This window comes from Eubalaena glacialis, chromosome 19, assembly GCF_028564815.1.
Source record: "Eubalaena glacialis isolate mEubGla1 chromosome 19, mEubGla1.1.hap2.+ XY, whole genome shotgun sequence".
NCBI classification, from domain to species: domain Eukaryota; kingdom Metazoa; phylum Chordata; class Mammalia; order Artiodactyla; family Balaenidae; genus Eubalaena; species Eubalaena glacialis.
Genome location: NC_083734.1, coordinates 14,009,900 through 14,030,509, shown reverse-complemented (window position 1 = coordinate 14,030,509; position 20,610 = coordinate 14,009,900). Strand labels below are relative to the sequence as shown.

The 20,610-nt window shown below is 36.6% G+C and overlaps 1 protein-coding gene and 1 non-coding gene across 3 annotated transcripts in view; one reads left to right on the top strand and one right to left on the bottom strand.

The window, feature by feature from the left end:
• The window catches only part of SMG6 (SMG6 nonsense mediated mRNA decay factor), a 239,737-nt gene that overhangs the window by 44,899 nt on the left and 174,228 nt on the right, over positions 1-20,610 (bottom strand). The window lies entirely within an intron of this gene.
• Positions 11,309-11,417, top strand: LOC133081038 (U6 spliceosomal RNA). The gene has a single exon (XR_009698710.1). It is a non-coding gene; the product is annotated as a U6 spliceosomal RNA (small nuclear RNA).

The window sequence follows — 20,610 nt, the reverse complement described above, 5'->3', positions numbered from 1 at the left end:
AACTACAGGTAAGGTTATAAGCAGCAGTTAAATATAGTAATAGAAAACCAAATTAGTGAAACGAATGACTTCGTTGAGCCTCTTCTACAATACAAAAGAAAATATAGAGATGAAAATAATGGTGGGGGGAGTAAAGACGTGAAGATAGAACCCTAATCTTTAAAAGCTATTCCAGAAAGATCAAGACTGATAGGAGAAGAGCAATTATTTTAAAAAATGAGAAAGGAAAGGGGGGGGGGGAAGGAAAAGTAAACTTTCCTGAGTGAAAGAGAGATTTAAAGCCTGAATATTCAAAGGACATGCTAAGAAACTTAATAACAGGAGACCAACACCTTCATTAGAGTTGGCAAAAAAAGTGGGTTTTGGGGGCTTTGTTTTATTTTTTTTTTTAAATGAATCTGAAACTTCATTTGTATTCAATGGGAAAGAGTGCTGTGATCAATTAGTAATGCCTGTCTTTGGCACAGAAATGAAAGCATATTTATCAGACATTTGCCATCCTTGACCCAGACATACCCTGGTTCAGTCTTTAATTTCCAAGGACAATGAGAAAAAATAATCCTGTAAGCATTAAAACAAACAAAAAAACAAACAACAAAAACCCCACACAAATCTGACCGGCCTCAGACTTTTGTGCCCCCAAACTGCCCCATTCATGTAGAAGGGCAAAAGACAGACATTCTCACATAAACTAAGACTTAGAAACATAATAAACATTTTTCTTTCAGAAAAAATACTACTTAAATATGTATCCCAGTATAACAAGATATTAGAAAAAAAATTGAGACCACTGTTTAAAAAAAAATCAAGAACATCTTCAACAAATAAAAGGCATTTTAAAAAAAAGGGAGGTGCACACCGGTCAGAATGGCCATCATCAAAAAATCTACAAATAATAAATGCTGGAGATGGTGTGGAGAAAAGGGAACCCTCTTGCACTGTTGGTGGGAATGTAAATTGATACAGCCACTATGGAGCACAGTATGGAGGTTCCTTAAAAAACTAAAAATAGAACCACCATATGACCCAGCAATCCCACTACTGGGCATATATCCTGAGAAAACCATAATTCAAAAAGAGTCATGTACCCCAATGTTCATTGCAGCTCTCTTTACAATAGCCAGGACATGGAAGCAACCTAAGTGTCTATCGACAGATGAATGGATAAAGAAGATGTGGCACATATATACAATGGAATATTAGCCATAAAAAGAAACGAAATTGAGTTATTTGTAGTGAGGTGGATGGACTTAAGAGTCTGTCATACAGAGTGAAGTAAGTCAGAAAGAGAAAAACAAATACTGTATGCTAACACATATATATGGAATCTAAAAAAAAAAAACGGTTCTGAAGAACCTAGGGGCAGGACAGGAATAAAGACACAGACGTAGAGAATGGATTTGAGGACACAGCGGGCGGGGGGGAAGGGTAAGCTGAGATGAAATGAGAGAGTGGCATGGACATACATACACTACCAAATGTAAAATAGATAGCTAGTGGGAAGCAGCCGCATAGCACAGGAAGATCAGCTCGATGCTTTGTGACCACCTAGAGGGGTGGGATAGGGAGGGGGGGAGGGAGATGCAAGAGGGAGGGGATATGGGGATATATGTATACATATAGCTGATTCACTTTGTTATACAGCAGCAACTAACACAACAATGTAAAGCAATTATACCTCAATAAAGATGTTAAAAAAAATAAATAAAAATTAAAAAAGGGAGGTGGGAAAACTGTTATACATTAAAAGACCCTTAAGAGACATATCAACCAAACACAAAGTATGAAGCTTGCTTAGATTTTAATTCTGACAAACCCATTGTGAAATGACATTTTGGAGATAATATGAAGAATTTGAAAATAGACTATATGATATTAACAAATTATTAATTTTGTTATGTATAATAATGTTATGTTATGCTAGAAAGAAAGCCTTACAAGTTAGACATATCTACTGAGTATTTTCAGTTATAATGAATGGAATTTGATTTAAAACCTCCAAGAACAAAAATCTGGCAGGGGGACGAAGAGAATGATTGAAAAAATATTGGCAAAATGTTGACAACTGCTTAATCTACATGGTGATTCATTAAAGTATTCTCTTTACTTTTCTTGTAGTCTGAAAATTTCAACAGTAAAAGGTAAAACCAAAAAAACCAAAAACAACAAAAACTAACCAAACAAAACCCAGGAACATAGTAGATAAATTGTATTAAAAAACAAATGGCATAAAGCAAAAAGAGTAAAAGATACTTAATTCTATTAAAGTGATGTTAATAGGATTCTGAAATAGTGCAAATGTCAAAAAGTACTCTTCAGAGAAAAGATACACAATGTACACACAATGTACACACACTGTAAAAACATTTAATGATAATAGGGTTGAGAGTATATAGTGGTTAATCTGGACCTACAGCATGTGTTTGAATTACTGGATGTATGACCTTAGTTAAAAACCTTAACCTATTTGCGTCTCATTTTTCTTCATCTATAAAATGGGGATAATGACAGTACTTACACAGGTAGAGTTGTTGGGAAGATTAAATCCTGGCACATTGTAAACCTTCAATAAATAGCTACTATTATCTAAAATCTCACTGATACCTATACTAACTAGGAAATGGAGAAGTGGTAAGACAAGGAGGAAGCAGGAAGTCCTACATTTACACATGGGGGTGCGTGTCAGAAACTGCTACTTGTTTCCCATTATCTGCTCTCCTTCTCTTCCTCTGTAATAAAACTCTTGATTTTTAGCTGTGCATATGGTCTACCTAGAATAAAAATATTTCCCAGTCTACACTGCAGCTAGGTTTGGCCACGTGACTCAGTTCTGGCCAATAGAATGTAGGCAGTAATGTGCATGAACTCCCAGGAAAGGCCCTTAAAGAAAAAGACATCTATTAATTTTTTTTTTAAACTGCATTCCTTCTTTAACTGTTTCTACTTCGCACAGGCTTGCATACAGATGAGGTGGCTGGCATTCCAATAGCCATCTTAGACTTTGAGGGGTCCTTGGAAATGAAAACCATGTATAGCAGAGCAACAAAATAGAAAGAAACTTGGTCCATGACACCATGGAGTGCCAAACCAGAAAACCTCTGGGTTCCCTCCACTTGAGAGGGAAATCTATTTCTATCTTATTTAAGTTACTGTTATTTTGGGATTTTCTGCATCTTACAGCTGAACATAATCCTAACTAAAATGAGAGACAGTTCTATCCTATTTAATTGTTCTACTTGATAAGTAGAGAAAAAGAACTTAAAATATTTTATTTTAAAAATCAGAGATAAACAAGTGGAATTAAAATGCCATGAGCATAGAGGTGTTGGTTGCACAACACTGTGAATGTTCTAAATGCCACTGAATTCTTCACTTTAAATGGTTAATTTTTATGTTATATAAATTCATATAATTTCACCTCAATAAATTAAAATTTTAAAAATACCCCAAAGTAGAAATAAGTAACAAAAGTTTAAGAAATCCAACTATAAAAACAAAACAAAACTCCCAAATAACTTTATAATCAAAGAGAAAAAATCAAAATGACAATTAAAGACTACTTAGAAAATGGTCATTAGAATCCCAATGAACTAGAATGTTGCCAAAGTATTAGTAATCACATATTCAAAGCCATAAAGCTTTTAAGTAAACTAATAAGAAACAAATGAACATAGAAGATCCAACACAAGTAGGAGAACAAAACAAGTCTAAGAAAAATAAGAGGAAGAAAATAAAGATACAAATAAAAATTAATGAATTAGAAGACAATAAATATAAGAGCTAGGTTTTGAAAACTAAGAAACACATACTGCTAACAAATTTAAGAAAAAAGTCAAAGAACACAGAAATTAAATTAGAAATGGAAAGCAGATTTATAACAAATCCTTAATTTTTAATTAGTGAAGAGATATCAAAAATGTGAAGGGGGGCTTCCCTGGTGGCACAGTGGTTGAGAATCTGCCTGCCAATGCAGGGGACACGGGTTCGAGCCCTGGTCTGGGAGGATCCCACATGCCACGGAGCAACTGGGCCCGTGAGCCACAAGTACTGAGCCTGCGCGTCTGGAGCTTGTGCTCCGCAACAAGAGAGGCCGCGACAGTGAGAGGCCTGTGCACCGCGATGAAGAGTGGCCCCTGCTCACCGCAACTAGAGAAAGCCCATGCACAGAAACGAAGACCCAACACAGCCAAAAATATATAAATAAGATAAATAAAAATTTAAAAAAGAAAAAAAAATGTGAAGGGACTCCCCTGGTTGTCCAGTGGTTAAGAATCCACCTTCCAATGCAGGGAACATGGGTTCGATCCCTGGTCAGGGAACTAAGATCCCACATGCTGTGGGGCAACTAAGCCCACACGCTGCAACAAAGAGGCCACACGCTGCAGTGAAAGATCCTGCATGCTGCAACTAAGAGCCAACGCAGCCCCCAAAATAAATAAATAAATAAATAAAATATTTTTTTAAAATGTGAAGATTTTAGAGAAATGGATGATTTTCTGGATAACGTCAGTCAACAAAATTGACACAAGAAGTGATAAAAATGTTCCATATCCTCATTGTGGTGATATTTACACTACTGTATATGTTTGTCAAAACTCATCCAATTGAACACTTAATATTGTTCAACTATTTATTATATGTATTTATGTTATATCTCAATAATCCTGCCTAAAAATTTGACGCAAGAACCAAGAAATCTTAAAAAACATATAACAAGGGAAGAAACAGAAACAGGAGGTGTCAAAGGTTTTCTTTCCAAAACTACTAGAGGCTGAGATGCCTTTATAGGTAAGTTCCTTCAGTTCATTTACCTATTCAGCCAATAATATTTATTAATGGTATGGGAAGGGATCCATTCTCCAGGCACTGTTCTAAACACTGGGGAGTAATACAGTAAATAAAATCACAGTTTTTACATTCTAGTGAGGGACAATAAATAGGCAAAGCAAAAACAAAACAAAAACCAATTGTCAGGTAGGTGATGGTAAGTGTTAAGAAGAAAAATAAAGTCCAGTGAGGGGACAGAGAGTGCCTGGGGTAGACTGTTCATTTCTATAGATTACTGGTAAAGAACTTTCTGATAAGGCTGGCTCATGAACAGGAATCTGAAGGACATTAGGAAGTAAACTGTGCAGGGGGGTAACAGCAGAACAGAAGTGCAAAGGCCCAGAGGCATGAGTTGTTTGGCATAATTAAAGAATGAGCAGGCCAGTTTGACCAGTGAAGAATAAGTGAATAGGAGAGTGGTAGGAGATGAGGTCAGAAAGAATGTAAGCCTTGGTAAGGGCTTGATATTTTTTATGAGTGAGATAGGAATCCTCTGGAGGGGCTTGGCAGTGGTGTTAACTAATCCAACTTACCTCTTAAAAGATCACACTGGCTGCTGTGTTGAGACTACACTGAAGGGGGGCAAAGATCACAACATGCCTACAGTAATAGTTTAAGCAAGAGAAAGTAACATTTTGGACAAGGGTGGTACTACTAGAAATGGTTAAATGGCTGGATTCTGTACATATTACAAAGGTAGAGTGAAAGGACGACTGCTGAGAGGCTGAAGGTAGAGTATGAGAGAAAGAGTCAAGAACGACTCTTTAAGTAATACACACTATACACTTGCCAGGTCACAGAAAAAGAAAAGCTGCTTCCCATTTCTTTGCACGAAGTCAGCACACCCAAATACTCCAACACCCAAAGAAAAAACAGCAAAGACAGAAAAGAGAGGCCAAGCCCACTATGGAAATGGATGTAAATATCCTAGGTAGAATCATAGCAAATCAAATGTAGCAGACCATTAAAATATAACCCAAATAGTGTTCATCCCAGTAAGAAAATGACAAGTCTAGTTTAGAAAACATTAATTTAACACATCACATATAAAGAAGGTGTGAAAAAAACTATACGGAACACAAATACATGGAGGCTAAACAGTGCATTACTAAATAACCAACAGATCACTGAAGAAATCAAAGAAGAAATAAAAAAATACACAGAAACAAATGACAACAAAAACACAATGACCCAAAACCTACGGGACGCAGCAAAAGCAGTTCTAAGAGGGAAGTTTATAGCAATTCAATCTCACCTCAAGAAACAAGAAAAATCTCAAATAAACAATCAAACTCTACACTTAAAACAACTAGAGAGAGAAGAACAAGGAAAACCCAAAGTCAGTAGAAGGAAAGAAATCATAAAGATCAGAGCAGAAATAAATGAAATAGAAATGAAGAAAACAATAGCAAAGATCAATAAAACTAAAAGCTGGCTCTTTGAGAAGATAAACAAAATTGATAAACCCTTAGCCGGACTCATCAAGAACAAAAGGGAGAGGATGCACATAAATAAAATTAGAAGTGAAAAAGGAGAAATCACAACTGACACTGCAGAAATACAAAGGATTATAAGAGACTACTACAAACAACTATATGCCAATAAAATGGACAACCATGAAGAAATGGACAAATTCTTGGAAAGGTACAATTTTCCAAGACTGAACCAGGAAGAATTAGAAAATATAAACAGACCTATCACAAGTAATGAAATTGAAACCGTAATTAAAAATCTTCCACAAACAGAAGTCCAGGACCAGATGGCTTCACAGGCGAATTCTGTCAAATATTTAGAGAACAGCTAACACCGATCCTTCTCAAACTATTCCAAAAAATTGCAGAGGGAGGAACACTCCCAAATTCATTCTATGAAGCCACCATCACCCTGATACCAAAACCAGAAAAAGATATCACAAAAAAAGAAAATTATAGACCAATATCACTGATGAACATAGATGCAAAAATAATGAACAAAATACTAGCAAAGAGAATCCAACAGCACATTAAAAGGATCATACACAGGGACTTCCCTGGTGGCGTAGTGGTTAAGAATCTGCCTGCCAGTGCAGGGGACACAGGTTCGAGCCCTGGTCTGGGAAGATCCCACATGCCGCGGAGCAACTAAGCCTGTGAGCCACAGCTACTGAGCCTGCGCTCTAGAGCCCGCAAGCCACAACTACTGAGCCCACATGCCACAACTATGAAGCCCGCACACCCAGAGCCCGTGCTCTGCAACAAGAGAAATGACCGCAATGAGAAGCCTGCACACCGCAACAAAGAGCAGCCCCTGCTCGCCACAACTAGAGAAGACCTGCTCACAGCAACAAAGACCCAACACAGCCAAAAATAAATAAATTTAAAATAAATAAATAAATTTATTAAAAAAAAAAAAGGATCATACACCATTATCAAGTTTGATTTATCCCAGGGATTCAAGGATTCTTCAATATATGCAAATCAATCAATGTGATACACCACATTAACAAATTAATGAATAAAAACCATATGATCATCTCAATAGATGCAGAAAAAGCTTCTGACAAAATTCAACACCCAGTTATGATAAAAGCTCTCCAGAAAATGGGCACAGAGGGAACCTACCTCAACATAATAAAGGCCATATATGACAAACCCATAGCAAGCATCACACTCAATGGTGAAAAACTGAAAACATTTCCACCAAGATCAGGAACAAGACAAGGATGTCTACTCTTGCCACTCTTATTCAACATAGTTTTGGAAGTCCTAGCCACAGCAATCAGAGAAGAAAAAGTAATAAAAGGAATATAAATTGGAAAAGAAGAAGTAAAACTGTCACTATTTGCCGACGACATGATACTATACATAGAAAATCCTAAAGATGCCACCAGAAAACTACAAGAACTAATCAATGAATTTGGTAAGGTTGCAGGATATAAAATTAATGTACAGAAATCTCTGGTATTCCTATACATCAACAACGAAAAATCAGAAAGAGAAATTAAGGAAACAATCCCATTTACCACTGCAACAAAAAGAATAAAATACCTAGGGATAAACCTGCCTAAGGAGGTGAAAGACTTGTACTCAGAAAACTATAAAACACTGATGAAAGTAATCAAAGACGATATAAACAGATGGAGAAACATACCATGTTCTTGGACTGGAAGAATCAACATTGTGAAAATGACTATACTACCTGAAGCAATCTACAGATTCAATGCAATCCCTATCAAATTACCAATGGCATTCTTCACAGAATTAGAACAAAAAAATCTTACAATTCGTATGGAAACACAAAAGACCCCGAATAGCCAAAGCAATCTTGAGAAAGAAAAACAGAGTTGGAGGAATCAGGTTCCCTGACTTCAAACTATACCACAAAGCTACAGTAATCAAGACAGTATGGTACTGGCACAAAAACAGAAATATAGATCAGTGGTACAGCACAGAAAGCCCAGAGATAAACCCACGCACATATGGTCACCTAATTTACAACAAAGGAGGCAAGAACATACAATGGAGAAAAGACAGTCTCTTCAATAAGTGGTGCTGGGAAAACTGGACAGCTACATGTAAAATAATGAAATTAGGTTGGTTCCATGTCCTGGCTATTGTAAATAGTGCTGCAGTGAATATTGTGGTGCATGTCTCTTTCTGAATTATGGTTTTTCAGGGTATATGCCCAGTAGTGGGATTGCTGGGTCATATGGTAGTTCTACTTTTAGTTTTTTAAGGAACCTCCATACTGTTTTCCATAGTGGTTGTATCAATTTACATTCCCACCAACAGTGCAGGAAGGTTCCCTTTTCACCACAACCTTTCTAGCATTTATTGTTTCTAGCTTTTTTGATAATGACCATTCTGACCAGCGTGAGGTGGTACCCCATTGTAGTTTTGATTTCCATTTCTCTAATAATTAGTGATGTTGAGCATCTTTTCACGTGCCTCTTGGCTGTGTGTTTGATGAAATGTCTATTTCATCATAGAAAAAATGTCTATTTAGGTCTATTTAGGTCTCCTGCCCATTTTTTAACTGGACTGTTTTTTTGATATTGAGCTCCATGAGCTGTTTGTATATTTTGAAGATTAACCCTTTGTCTGTTGTTTCATTTGCAAATATTTTCTCCCATTCTGAGGGTTGTCTTTTTGTCTTGTTTATGGTTTCCTTTGCTGTGCAAAAGCTTTTAAGTTTAATTAAGTCCCACTTGTTTATTTTTGTTTTTATTTCTATTACTCTAGGAGGTGGGTCAAAAAAGATTTTGCTGTGCTTTATGTCAAAGAGTGTTTTTCCTATGTTTTCCTCTAAATGTTTTATAGTGTTTGGTCTTACATTTAAGTCTTTAATCCATTTGGAGTTTATTTTTGTGTATGGTGTTAGGTAGTGTTCTAATTTCCCTCTTTTACCACAATGTTCATTGCAGCACTATTTACAATAGCCAGGACATGGAACCAACCTAAATGTCCATCGACAGATGAATGGATAAAGAAGATGTGGCACATATATACAGTGGAATATTACTCAGCCATAAAAGGAAACAAAACTGAGTTATTTGTAGTGAGGTGGATGGACTTAGAGTCTGTCATACAGAGTGAAGTAAGTCAGAATGAGAAAAACAAATACCGTATGCTAACACATATATATGGAATCTAACAACAAAAAAAAGAAATGGTACTGATGAACCTAGTTGTAGGGCAGGAATAAAGAGACAGACATAGAGAATGGACTTGAGGACATGGGGTGGGAGGGCAAAGCTGGGGCGAAGTGAGAGTAGCATCAACATACATACACTAGCGAATGTAAAATAGTTGGCTGGTGGGAAGCAGCAGCATAGCACAGGGAGATTGGCTCAGTGCTTTGCGATGACCTAGAGGGGTGGGATAGGGAGGATGGGAGGGAGGCTCAAGAGGGAGGGGATGTGGGGACATGTGCATGCATATGGCTGATTCGCTTTGTTGTGCAACAGAAACTAACACAGTATTGTGAAGTAACTGTACTCCAAAAAACATCTATTAAAAATAAGTAAATAAATAAAGAAGATGGGTACATATATACAATGGAATACTACTCAGCCATAAAAAAGGATGAAATAATGCCATTTGCAGCAACATGGATGCAACTAGAGATTATCATACTAAGTTAAGTAAGTCAGAAAGAGAAAGACAAGTACCATTTGATATCACTTACATGTGGAATCTCAAATATGACACAAATGAACCTATCTATAAAATAGAAACAGAATCAGGGACATAGAGAATAGATGGTGGTTGCCAAGGGGGAAGGAGGTGGGAGAGGGTACGAGTGGTAGTCTGGGATTAGCAAATGCAAACTGGTGTATATAGAATGGATAAACAAAAAGGTTCTACTGTATAGCACATGGAACTATATATAAACCATAACGGAAAAGAATATGAAAAAGAATGTATATATATATGTATAACTGAGTCACTGTGCTGTATAGCAGTAATTAACACAATACTGTAATTCAACTATACTATACTTCAATAAAAAATAAAAAGAAAGAAAAAAACACATCACATAAATTAATGAAAGAAATAAGTGATCGGCTAAAAACAGAATCAATAAGAGAATTTGATGTGCTAGCTGAGTACAAATGTTAGCTTTTCCCAAGTACTACGTAGAAGGTGGAATGGAAAAAATTCCATTCATTATAGCAAGAAAATCAGTGAAAAAACGTGGAGACATAAAAGAACTGATATCCAGAGAATACTATGACCTAATAAGAAAACTTATAACAATGTCAAATTTTCTTCAAAGATATTTTTATTTTTAAAATTTTTATTTATGTATTTATGTATTTATTATTTATTTATTTTGGCTGCGCTGTTTTTTTTTTTAAATAAATTTATTTATTTTATTTTTGGCTGCATTGGGTCTTTGTTGCTGCATGCAGGCTTTCTCTAGTTGCAGTGAGCAGGGGCTACTCTTTGTTGCAGTGAATGGGCTTCTCATTGCGGTGGCTTCTCTTGTTGCACAGCACGGCCTCTAGGTGTGTGGGCTTCAGTAGTTGTGGCACGTGGGCTCAGTAATTGTGGCTTGCGGGCTCTAGAGCGCAGGCTCAGTAGTCGTGGTGCACGGGCTTAGTTGCTCCATGGTATGTGGGATCTTCCGGGATCAGGGCTCAAACCCGTGTCCCTTGCATTGGCAGCTGGATTCTTAACCACTGCACCACCAGGGAAGTCCCTGCACTGGTTTTTAGTTGCAACATGCGGGATCTTTGCTGCAGCACATGGGATCTTTTTTTAGTTGCGACATGTGGCCTCTTAGTTGTGGCATGAGGACTTCTTTAGTTGCGGTATGCGGACTAATTGAGGCATGTGAACTCTTAGTTGCGGCATGCACGCAGGATCTAGTTCCCTGACCAGGGATTGAACCCAGGCCCCCTGCACTGGGAGCCCAGAGTCTTACCCACTGGACCACCAGCGAAGCCCCCAAAGATATTTTTAAAGTGAATGCAATTCCAATCAAAATACCATGAGGAGTGCTCGTTTTTGGCAGCACATATAGTGAAAACTGGAACAATGGAGAGAAGATTAGCATGACCCCTGCTCAAGGATGATGTGCAAATTTGTGATATGTTCCATATTTTTATTGTATATTTGAAAGTTGCTAAGAGAGTAAATCTCAAAAGTTCTCATCACAAGAAAAAAGAAATTTGTAACTATGTGTGGTAATGGATGTTATCCAGACTTATTGTTATGATCATTTCACAATATATACATATATCTAATCATTATATTGTATACCTAAAACTAATATGTTGTATGTTAATTATATCTCAATAAAAAAAATACCATGAGGATTTTTTTTGGGGGGGTGGAGTGGGAGTTAAAATTATTCTGACGTTTGCATAAAGCATAACTAGGTAGAAAAAGCCAAAGGTATACTGCAATAAAATATATAAAGGAACGTGTGTAAACTCACATCACTAGTATTAAAACACATTACAAAGCTAGAGTAACTAAAAAGACAAAGTTATGTTTCAAGAATAGACAAACATAAAACAAAAAAAAAAATCCTAGAAACACATGCTAGGATGCATCTACATCTATCGATACATATAGATTCTAGTATAGTGTATACATATATCTAGTGTATGATGAAGCTTAACTTTTAGTTAAGTAGAAACAGAATAAATTATTCAATAAATGATGCTACTTTATAAACTATTTTGAAAAAATTAAGTTAGATCTCTATCTCACATCATTCAGCAAAATAAATTCAGATAAAAGTTTTAATAATTTTTCAAAAAGTAAAATAATGAGAAGAAAATATGATTATTCATTTGGTTTGAGGTTAGGAAGACTTTTTAAAACATAAAAACAAATTTCATAAAGGGAAAATTGAAGATTTGGCTACACAAAATTTTAAATCATTTACATTTGAAAAAGATCCCATAAATAATGGAAGGTAAGTGACAAACTGTATAAAATACTTTGAATATAAATGATTGAAAAGGATTCCAACCCTTGTTAGGAAGGCCTTTTCAAAAAAAAATAGTTAGTGAAAAATATTCCAATAAAAAACAGGCAAAGGATGTGAGAAGGTAACTCCTTAAGAAGACATAAAAATGTCAATGCTCAACAGTACCTGAGAATTCCTCTTTTAAACATTTTCAAAATCAGTTTATTAATTTTAGTGGTAATTCTCCTTATTTCAAAGACCCATGTTATTTTTGACCTTAAAAAGGAATAACTCAACTTGCTCACTGTATTTATTGTTCACTGGAAAAAATATTTACTATTCTTGACTCCAAGTGTTATTCCGGCTATTTAAATTAAAAAACAAAAAAAACGAACACAACACTGTAAATCAACGATACGCCAATAAAAATTAACTTAAAAAAATCAAAGTGAGACTTAAAGTCTGAAGATTTGACACCTTTAAGGATATTCAAAAGATTGACTCATGGATTCCAGAAAGCAGAGGTCCAAAACTCTGGTGATAGAAATAGCACTAATATACACATGTACACATTTCTAAATTAGCTGGTGCAGGAGTTCTGCTTCCAATATGACTAAGTAAGTTCCTACTGGATTAAATTTCCTGTGAATAAAAATGATAAACTCAGGGTAAAATTATAAAAACAAATACCCGAAGGCACTAGAGAATGAACCAAACTAGGCAGATCTGTGAGGGATACTGACACTCAAGAAGAAGGAGCTGGGACAGTTGGTGGTACCAGTTTTACCAGCTAAAACTCTGCTGAAAAATCCAGTCTTTAATAGCCTGAAGAAACAAAGGACAAAGTTCAAGACAATCACAGCTGCTAAAAAGCAAGGGAGGAAATCCCATAAAGGGGGTAGCCAGAGAGAGGAAGCCCCATATTCTGTGTATACACAATACTCAAATTCATGGCTGACTTCTGAATCATGCATGTGTAGATTAAATGTAAAAAACAAACAAACAAAACCCAGACAAACGGAATGGATGTTTGACCTACTGCAGTTTGAGTCCAACCAACTGAAAAGCCTGATACACTAAAGCATCAACCTTCTCTGCAGGAATAAAACAAAATCCACATGACATTTACAATTCCAGGATAAAACCCCAAATTACTCAATATACAGAGAACCAGGAAAATGTGACCTACTCTTTTTTTAAAAATTTTTTTATTGAAGTATAGTTGATGTATAACTTATAGGTATACAATATAGTGATTCACAATTTTTAATGGTTATACTCCATTTTATAATTATTATAAAATACTGGCTATATTCCCCTAGTTGTACAATATATCCTTGTAGCTTACTTTATACCTAATAGTTTGTACCTCCTAATCTCCTACCCCTATATCGCCCCCCTTCCCTCTCCCCACTGGTAACAATTTGTTTGTTCTCTGTATCTGTGAGTCTGCTGCTTTTTTGTTATATTCACTAGTTTTGTTTGTTTTTGTTTTTGGCCATGCAACACGGCATGCGGGATCTTAGTTCCCCAACCTGGGATCAAACCTGTGCCCCCTGCAGTGGAAGCGCAGAGTCTTAACCACTGGACTGCCAGGGAAATCCTGTTTTTTTTTTTAGCTTCCACATATAAGTGATGTCATACAGTATTTAATGTGACCTATTCTTAAGAGAAAAGACAGTAAATGGAGACCACCTCTGAAATGACACACATGTTAGAATTAACAGCGAGATTATGGAAAAAGTTACTATAATGACGTTCAGTGAGATAAAGGAAAATGACTGAAATAAATGAAAAGATAGGAAATCTCAGCAGAGAAACAGAAACTATGCAAAAGAACCAAATGGAAAGTCTAGAACTGAAAAAACAAAAACAAAACAAAACCAAAAGCAAAACAAAACAAACCCAATAATCTAATGTCTGAAGTAAGAAAGTCACCGGATGTGCTTAAAAGGAAATGGAGGGACTTCCCTGGTGGCGCAGTGGTTAAGAATTCTCCTGCCAATGCAGGGGACACGGGTTCGAGCCCTGGTCTGGGAAGATCCCACATGCCGCAGAGCAACTAAGCCCGTGCGTCACAGCTACTGAGCTTGTGCTCTAGGGCCTGGAAGCCACAACTACTGAGCCCGTGTGCCACAACTACTGAAGCCCATGCACCTAGAGCCCATGCTCCGCAACAAGAGAAGCCCCCACAATAAGAAGCCCGTGCACCGCAACAAAGAGTAGCCCCCGCTTGCCACAACTAGAGAAAGCCTGTGCGCAGCAACGAAGACCCAATGCAGCCAAAAAAAGGTTTCAAAAAGGAAATGGAGATGAGAAAGAAGTGAGTAAATCTGAAGTCAGAATAGAAATCATCCAATCTAAAGAAGAGGAAAAAAAGAAAAATTAATAAAGCCCCTGATTTGGGAGACAATAGCAAAAGGCCTAACATACATGTAATTGAATCCCAGAAGGAGAAGAGATTGGAGCAGAAAAAATTAACTTCAGTAATAATGTCTGAAAGTCCCCCAAATTTGGTGAAAGACAATCTGTAGATTCAAGAGCACAGCAAACCCCAAGCAGGCTAAATACAAAGAAAATCATGCCTAGAATATCACAGTCAAACTACTGAATACCAGATATAGAGAAAATATAGAAAGCAGCCAGAGAAAAATGACCCATCACATATACAGAACAACAGTTTGAACAAGGGCTGATTGATGTCTTATCAGAAACTATACAGGCCATAAGACAATGGATGAACATATTTAAAGTACCGAAAATTTTCTACATCCAGTGAAGAGATCTTTCAAGAAGGAAGTGAAATAAAGACATTTTCTGGTAAAAGAATACTAAGGGAATTTTAGCAGATATGCCTTACAAGAAAAGCCAAAAGCTCTTCAAGCCAGAGGAAAACAATACCACTTGTATACTTGGCTCTTCACAAAGAAATGGTAAATACCTGGGTAAATACAAACAACAATTTTTCTACCCTTTTAAATTAAAAAAGATATATAGATTTGTTTAATGCAAAATATAACATTTTACAAACTGGATATCCCCATTCCAATGAATGAGGCTGGTTCCTTACCTAACACCATACATAAAAATTAACTCAAAATGGGTCAAAGATCTAAACTTATGAGCTAAAACTATAAAACTCTTAGAATAAAACATAGGAGAAAATCTTCATGACATTGGATTTCGTAACGATTTCCTGCATATGACACCAAAAGCACATTCAACAAAAGAAAAGATAGATTAAATGGTAAATTTTATTATCTATCTATCTATCTATCTATCTATCTATTATATATATCCAGCAGCTTGCAGGATCTTAGTTCCCCGACCAGGGATTGAACCCGGGCCCCCAGCAGTGAAAGCATGGAGTCCCAACCACTGGACCGCCAGCGAATTCCCAATGTTACATATATTTTACCACAGATACACAAACAACACCTTATCAACACAAGGATTTAGCATTATTTCAAATGTTTGCTAATATTAAGTTAGTAGAAATAAAATTTGCATGTCTTTGAAGTAAAAATCCAAAGACCAAACACATCCCCATAACACTGTCATGTGGAGTTTATAATATATACAGTATATTATATACATATGTATGTTATAGTATATGGTATATACCATATAACAACTATAATAATAAAAGAGCAATGGGTAACTGGAACTGTATGGTTGCAAGATTTCTACATTTTATGTGAAGTGGTACAATAGCAACTCTAAGTAGTCTGAAAAGTTAAGGATGTATTAAATATACTATCATCTACAGAGCCACCACTAAAAAACTGCAAACAAATAACTAAAATGCCAATAAATAATTTAAAATGGAATTCTAAAAGAAAAATCATATAATCTAAAAGAAGTCAGGAAAGTAGGTGCAAAAGGAAGATACAAAACAGAGGAAAAGAAAAAAAGAAGGAACAAAAACTCAGAAGGGACAAAACAGTAAACAACTAACAAAATTGTAAACCTAAATCTAACCACAGGGATAATTACATTAACTGTTAATAAACTAAATACTTCACTTGAAAGGAGGAGATCGTCAGTATGGATTGAAAAGTAAGACCCAGCTACATGCTGTCAATAAGAGATACATTTTATATATAAAGATACAGACTGGTTAAAAGCAAATGGATGGGAAAAGATACACCATGCAAATAATAAACAAAAGAAGACTGGAGGGACTTTCCTGGTGGCACAGTGGATAAGACTCCGCACTCCCAATGCAGGGGGCCTGGGTCTGATCCCTGGTCAGGGAACTAGATCTCACATTCATGCTGCAACTAAGAGTTCCCATGCCACAACTAAGGAGCCCTCCTGCCGCAACTCAGGAGCCCACATGCTGCAACTAAGGAGCCGGCAAGCTGCAACTAAGGAGCCGGCAGCCACAACTAAGGAGCCTGCGAGCCTGAACTAAGGAGCCTGCTTTCTGCAACTAACACCCGGCGCAACCAAATAAACAAATACTTTTAAAAAAATGATTAAAAGAAGACTGGAGTGGCTATATTAATATCAGAAAAAAATTAATTTCAAGGCAAAGTATTATCAGAGATGAAAGAGGGGCATTTCACAATGATAAGATGGTCAATTCATCAGGAAGATATAACAGTCATAACGGTGTATGTGCCTAGTAAGAGACCTGCAAAATACAGGAAACAAAAACTGACAGAGTTAAAGGGACGAACAGAAAATCCACAATCATATTTGGAGATTTTAACATTCCCCTCTCAGAAATTTTTTAAAATTAATTAATTAATTAATTTATTTATTTATGGCTGCATTGGGTCTTCATTGTGGCGAGCAGAGGCTACTCTTCATTGCGGTGCGCGGGCTTCTCATTGTAGTGGCTTTTCCTGTTGCGGAGCATGGGCTCTAGGTGCGTGGGCTTCAGTAGTCCCAGCACGCAGGTCCTAGAGGGCGTGGGCTTCAGTAGTTGTGGTGTCTGGGCTCAGCAGTTGAGGCGGGTGGGCTCAGTAGTTGTGGCTCGCGGGCTCTAGAGTACAGGTTCAGTAGTTGTGGCACACGGGTTTAGTTGCTCCACGGCATGTGGGATCTTCCCGGACCAGGGATCAAACCCACGTCCCCCGCATTGGCAGGTAGATTCTTAACCACTGTGCCACCAGGGAAGTACCCCCTCTCAAAAATTAATAGAGCACCTAGACAAAATATTAGTAAAGACATAGAGGATCTCAACACTATCAACCACTTCAACCTAATTGATATTTATAAAACACTATGCCCAACATACAGAATACATTCTTTCCATTGTACGTAGTTATGGTCTTCAACATAGATACGTGCTAAGCCATAAAACAAGTCTCAATAAATTTAAAAGGACTGAAATAATGCCAAGTATGCTCTCTGATCACGATGGAATTAAATTAGGAATCAGTAACAATAAGATATCCAGGAAAACCCAAATATTTGGAAATTAAACCACACACATCTAAATAATCCATATGTCACTACATACAGATCCTACAGACATCAAAATAATAGCAAGACATTATTATGAACCATTTTATGCCAACAAGTTTGCCAACTTAGATTTAACACCAATATTGGTGGCACAGTGGTTAAGAATCTGCCCGCCAATGCAGCGGACAAGGGTTCAAGCCCTGGTCCAGGAAGATCCCACATGCCGCGGAGCAACTAAGCCTGTGCGCTGCAACTACTGAGCCTGTACTCTGGAGCCCGCGAGCCACAACTACTGAGCCTGTGCACCACAACTACTGAAGCCCGCGCGCCTAGAGCCCGTGCTCCGCAACAAGAGAAGCCACCGCAATGAGAAGCCCGTGTACCACAACGAAGAGTAGCCTGCTTGCTGCAACTAGAGAAAGCCCGTGTGCAGCAACAAAGACCCAACACAGCCATAAATAAATAAATTTATTTAAAAAAAAACAAACACCAATATTACACAAACTCTTTAGGAAAATGGAGGAGAATGAGGAGATTAAACTTCCCAAGCCATTTAATGAGGTCAGCATAACTCTAATTCCAAAACCTGACAAGATATAACAACATAAATATTCCTCATGAACACAGACACAAACATCCTTACCAAAATATTGGCAAATCCAATACAGCAAATAGGGTTTATTCAAGTAATGCAATGTTGTTTAAACATTTAAAAATCAATCAGTGACTCATAAAACTTAACAATAAGAAAACAAACAACCAAATTAAAAAATGGGCAAAAAATCTGGACAGCTCAATGAACTAAATATACAGATGGCAAACATATGAAAAGATGCTCAACATCATAAATCATTAAAAAATTGCAAATTAAAACAATAATGAGCTACCAGTACACACCTATTAGAATGGCTAAAATCCAAAATACAGACAACACCAAATGCTGGTGAGGCTGTGAAGCAACAGGAACTTTCATTCATTGCTGGCAGGATGCAAAATGGTACAGCTATATTGAAGGCAGCTGGGCAGTTTCTTACAAAGCTACACATAGTCTTACCACGTGATCTAGCAATTGTAGTTCTTCGTATCTACCTAAATGAGGTGAAAACTTACCTCCATATAAAAATGTTTATAGTGGCTTTATTCATAATTGCCAAAACTTGTAAGCAACCGAGATGTTCAGTAGGTGAATGGATAAACAAAATGTGGTACATCCATACCATGAATATTATTCAGGAATAATAATAAATATCATTATTTCATACCATGGAATATTATTCAGGAATAAAAAGAAATGAGTTATCAAGCCATAAAAACCACCTTAAATGTATAGTTAAGTGAAAGAAGACAATCTGAAAAGGCTACATGTGATTCCAAAGCTTGTATGATTCTAACTATATGACACTCTAGAAAAGGCAAAACTAGAGAGACAGAAATAAGACCAGTGGTTGCCAGGGGCTAGAGAAGATGGAGGGAGGGAAGAACAGGTGGAGCACAGAGTATCTTTAGTATCAGACAGGGTATCTTCTGTCTGATACTATAATGGTAGATACGTGTCATTATATATTTGTCAAAACCCACAGAATGTACAACACAGAGAGTAAACCCTAATGTAAGTAATGTAAATAATGTAAACCCTAATGGACTTTAGTTAATAATAATGTATCAATATTTGCTCATCAGTTGTAACAAATGGGCTACACTAATACAAAATGTTAATAATAGGAGAAACTGCTGTGGGGAGGGGTGGCGGGGGAGAGCTTGGGTTTTCAAGCTCTCATAAAGTAATAGCCATAAAACAAAAACATGATAAATTAGATTGCATCAAAATTAAAAACTTCTGTTCAGCAAGACACTGTTAAGAAAACAAACAGGCAAGCCACGTACTGAGTGAAAACATTCACAAAACATATATATTTGACAAAGTACTTGTATCCAGAATACATAAAGAAATCTTATAACTCAATAACAAGAAAACAAACAACTCAATTAAAGAAAATGGGCAACAGATCTAAAACAGACCCTTCACAAAGAAGATATACAGATGGCCAGTAAGGACATGAAAAACTATGTAAATTCTGTATTAGTCATCAGGGAAATGCAAATTAAAAACCAAAATGATATACTGCCCCCCTCCCCCAAATGAGGACGTGGAGCAACTGGAACTCTTATACATTGTTGGAGTGTAATATGGTGCAATCACCTTTGGAAAAAGGTCTAGCAATCTCCAATAAAAAGCATCCATATATCCTATGACTCAGCAATTCCAATCCTAGGCATTTACTCAAGAGAAAACACATGTCCACAAAAAGGTTTGTGTACAACTATTCATAGCAACTTTATATTCATAATAGCACCAAACTGGAAATAGTCATCAATCCATCAGTCAGAGAATGGGTAACTGTGATACATTCATAAAATGGAAAACTACTCAGCAACAAAAAGGAATAAACTGCTGATAAATGTAACAACATGGAGGAATGTCAAAAACTTTATACTGAATGAAAGAAGCCTTACTCAAAAGAGTATACGCTGTATGATTCCATTTTTATGAAGTTCTGAAAAAGGCAAATCTCATCTACAGTGGAAAAAAAAAAATCAAGACACAGATTGCCTCTGGGGGTAAAGGTAGAGATAAGGGAGCATAATAATAAGACTCTAAATTTTGATAGGTTTTGGGTTACAGAGGTATATGCATTTGCCAGAACCTAGCAAAGGTATACTTAATGTTTGTCCATATCACTGTATGTAAATTTTACCTCAAAAGAAAAAAGCCATAAACGAATATTGAACTCTAGTTAATGATATATATTCATGCTGAAGGATTTAGAGAAAATGTATTGACGACATAGATCAAAAAGAAACATGATGGATGGAGAGATGGATGGATAGACAGATACATGACAAAGCAAGTATCTTAAGATGAGAATGACAGAATCCAGATGCTGAGGATAAGTGAGCTCA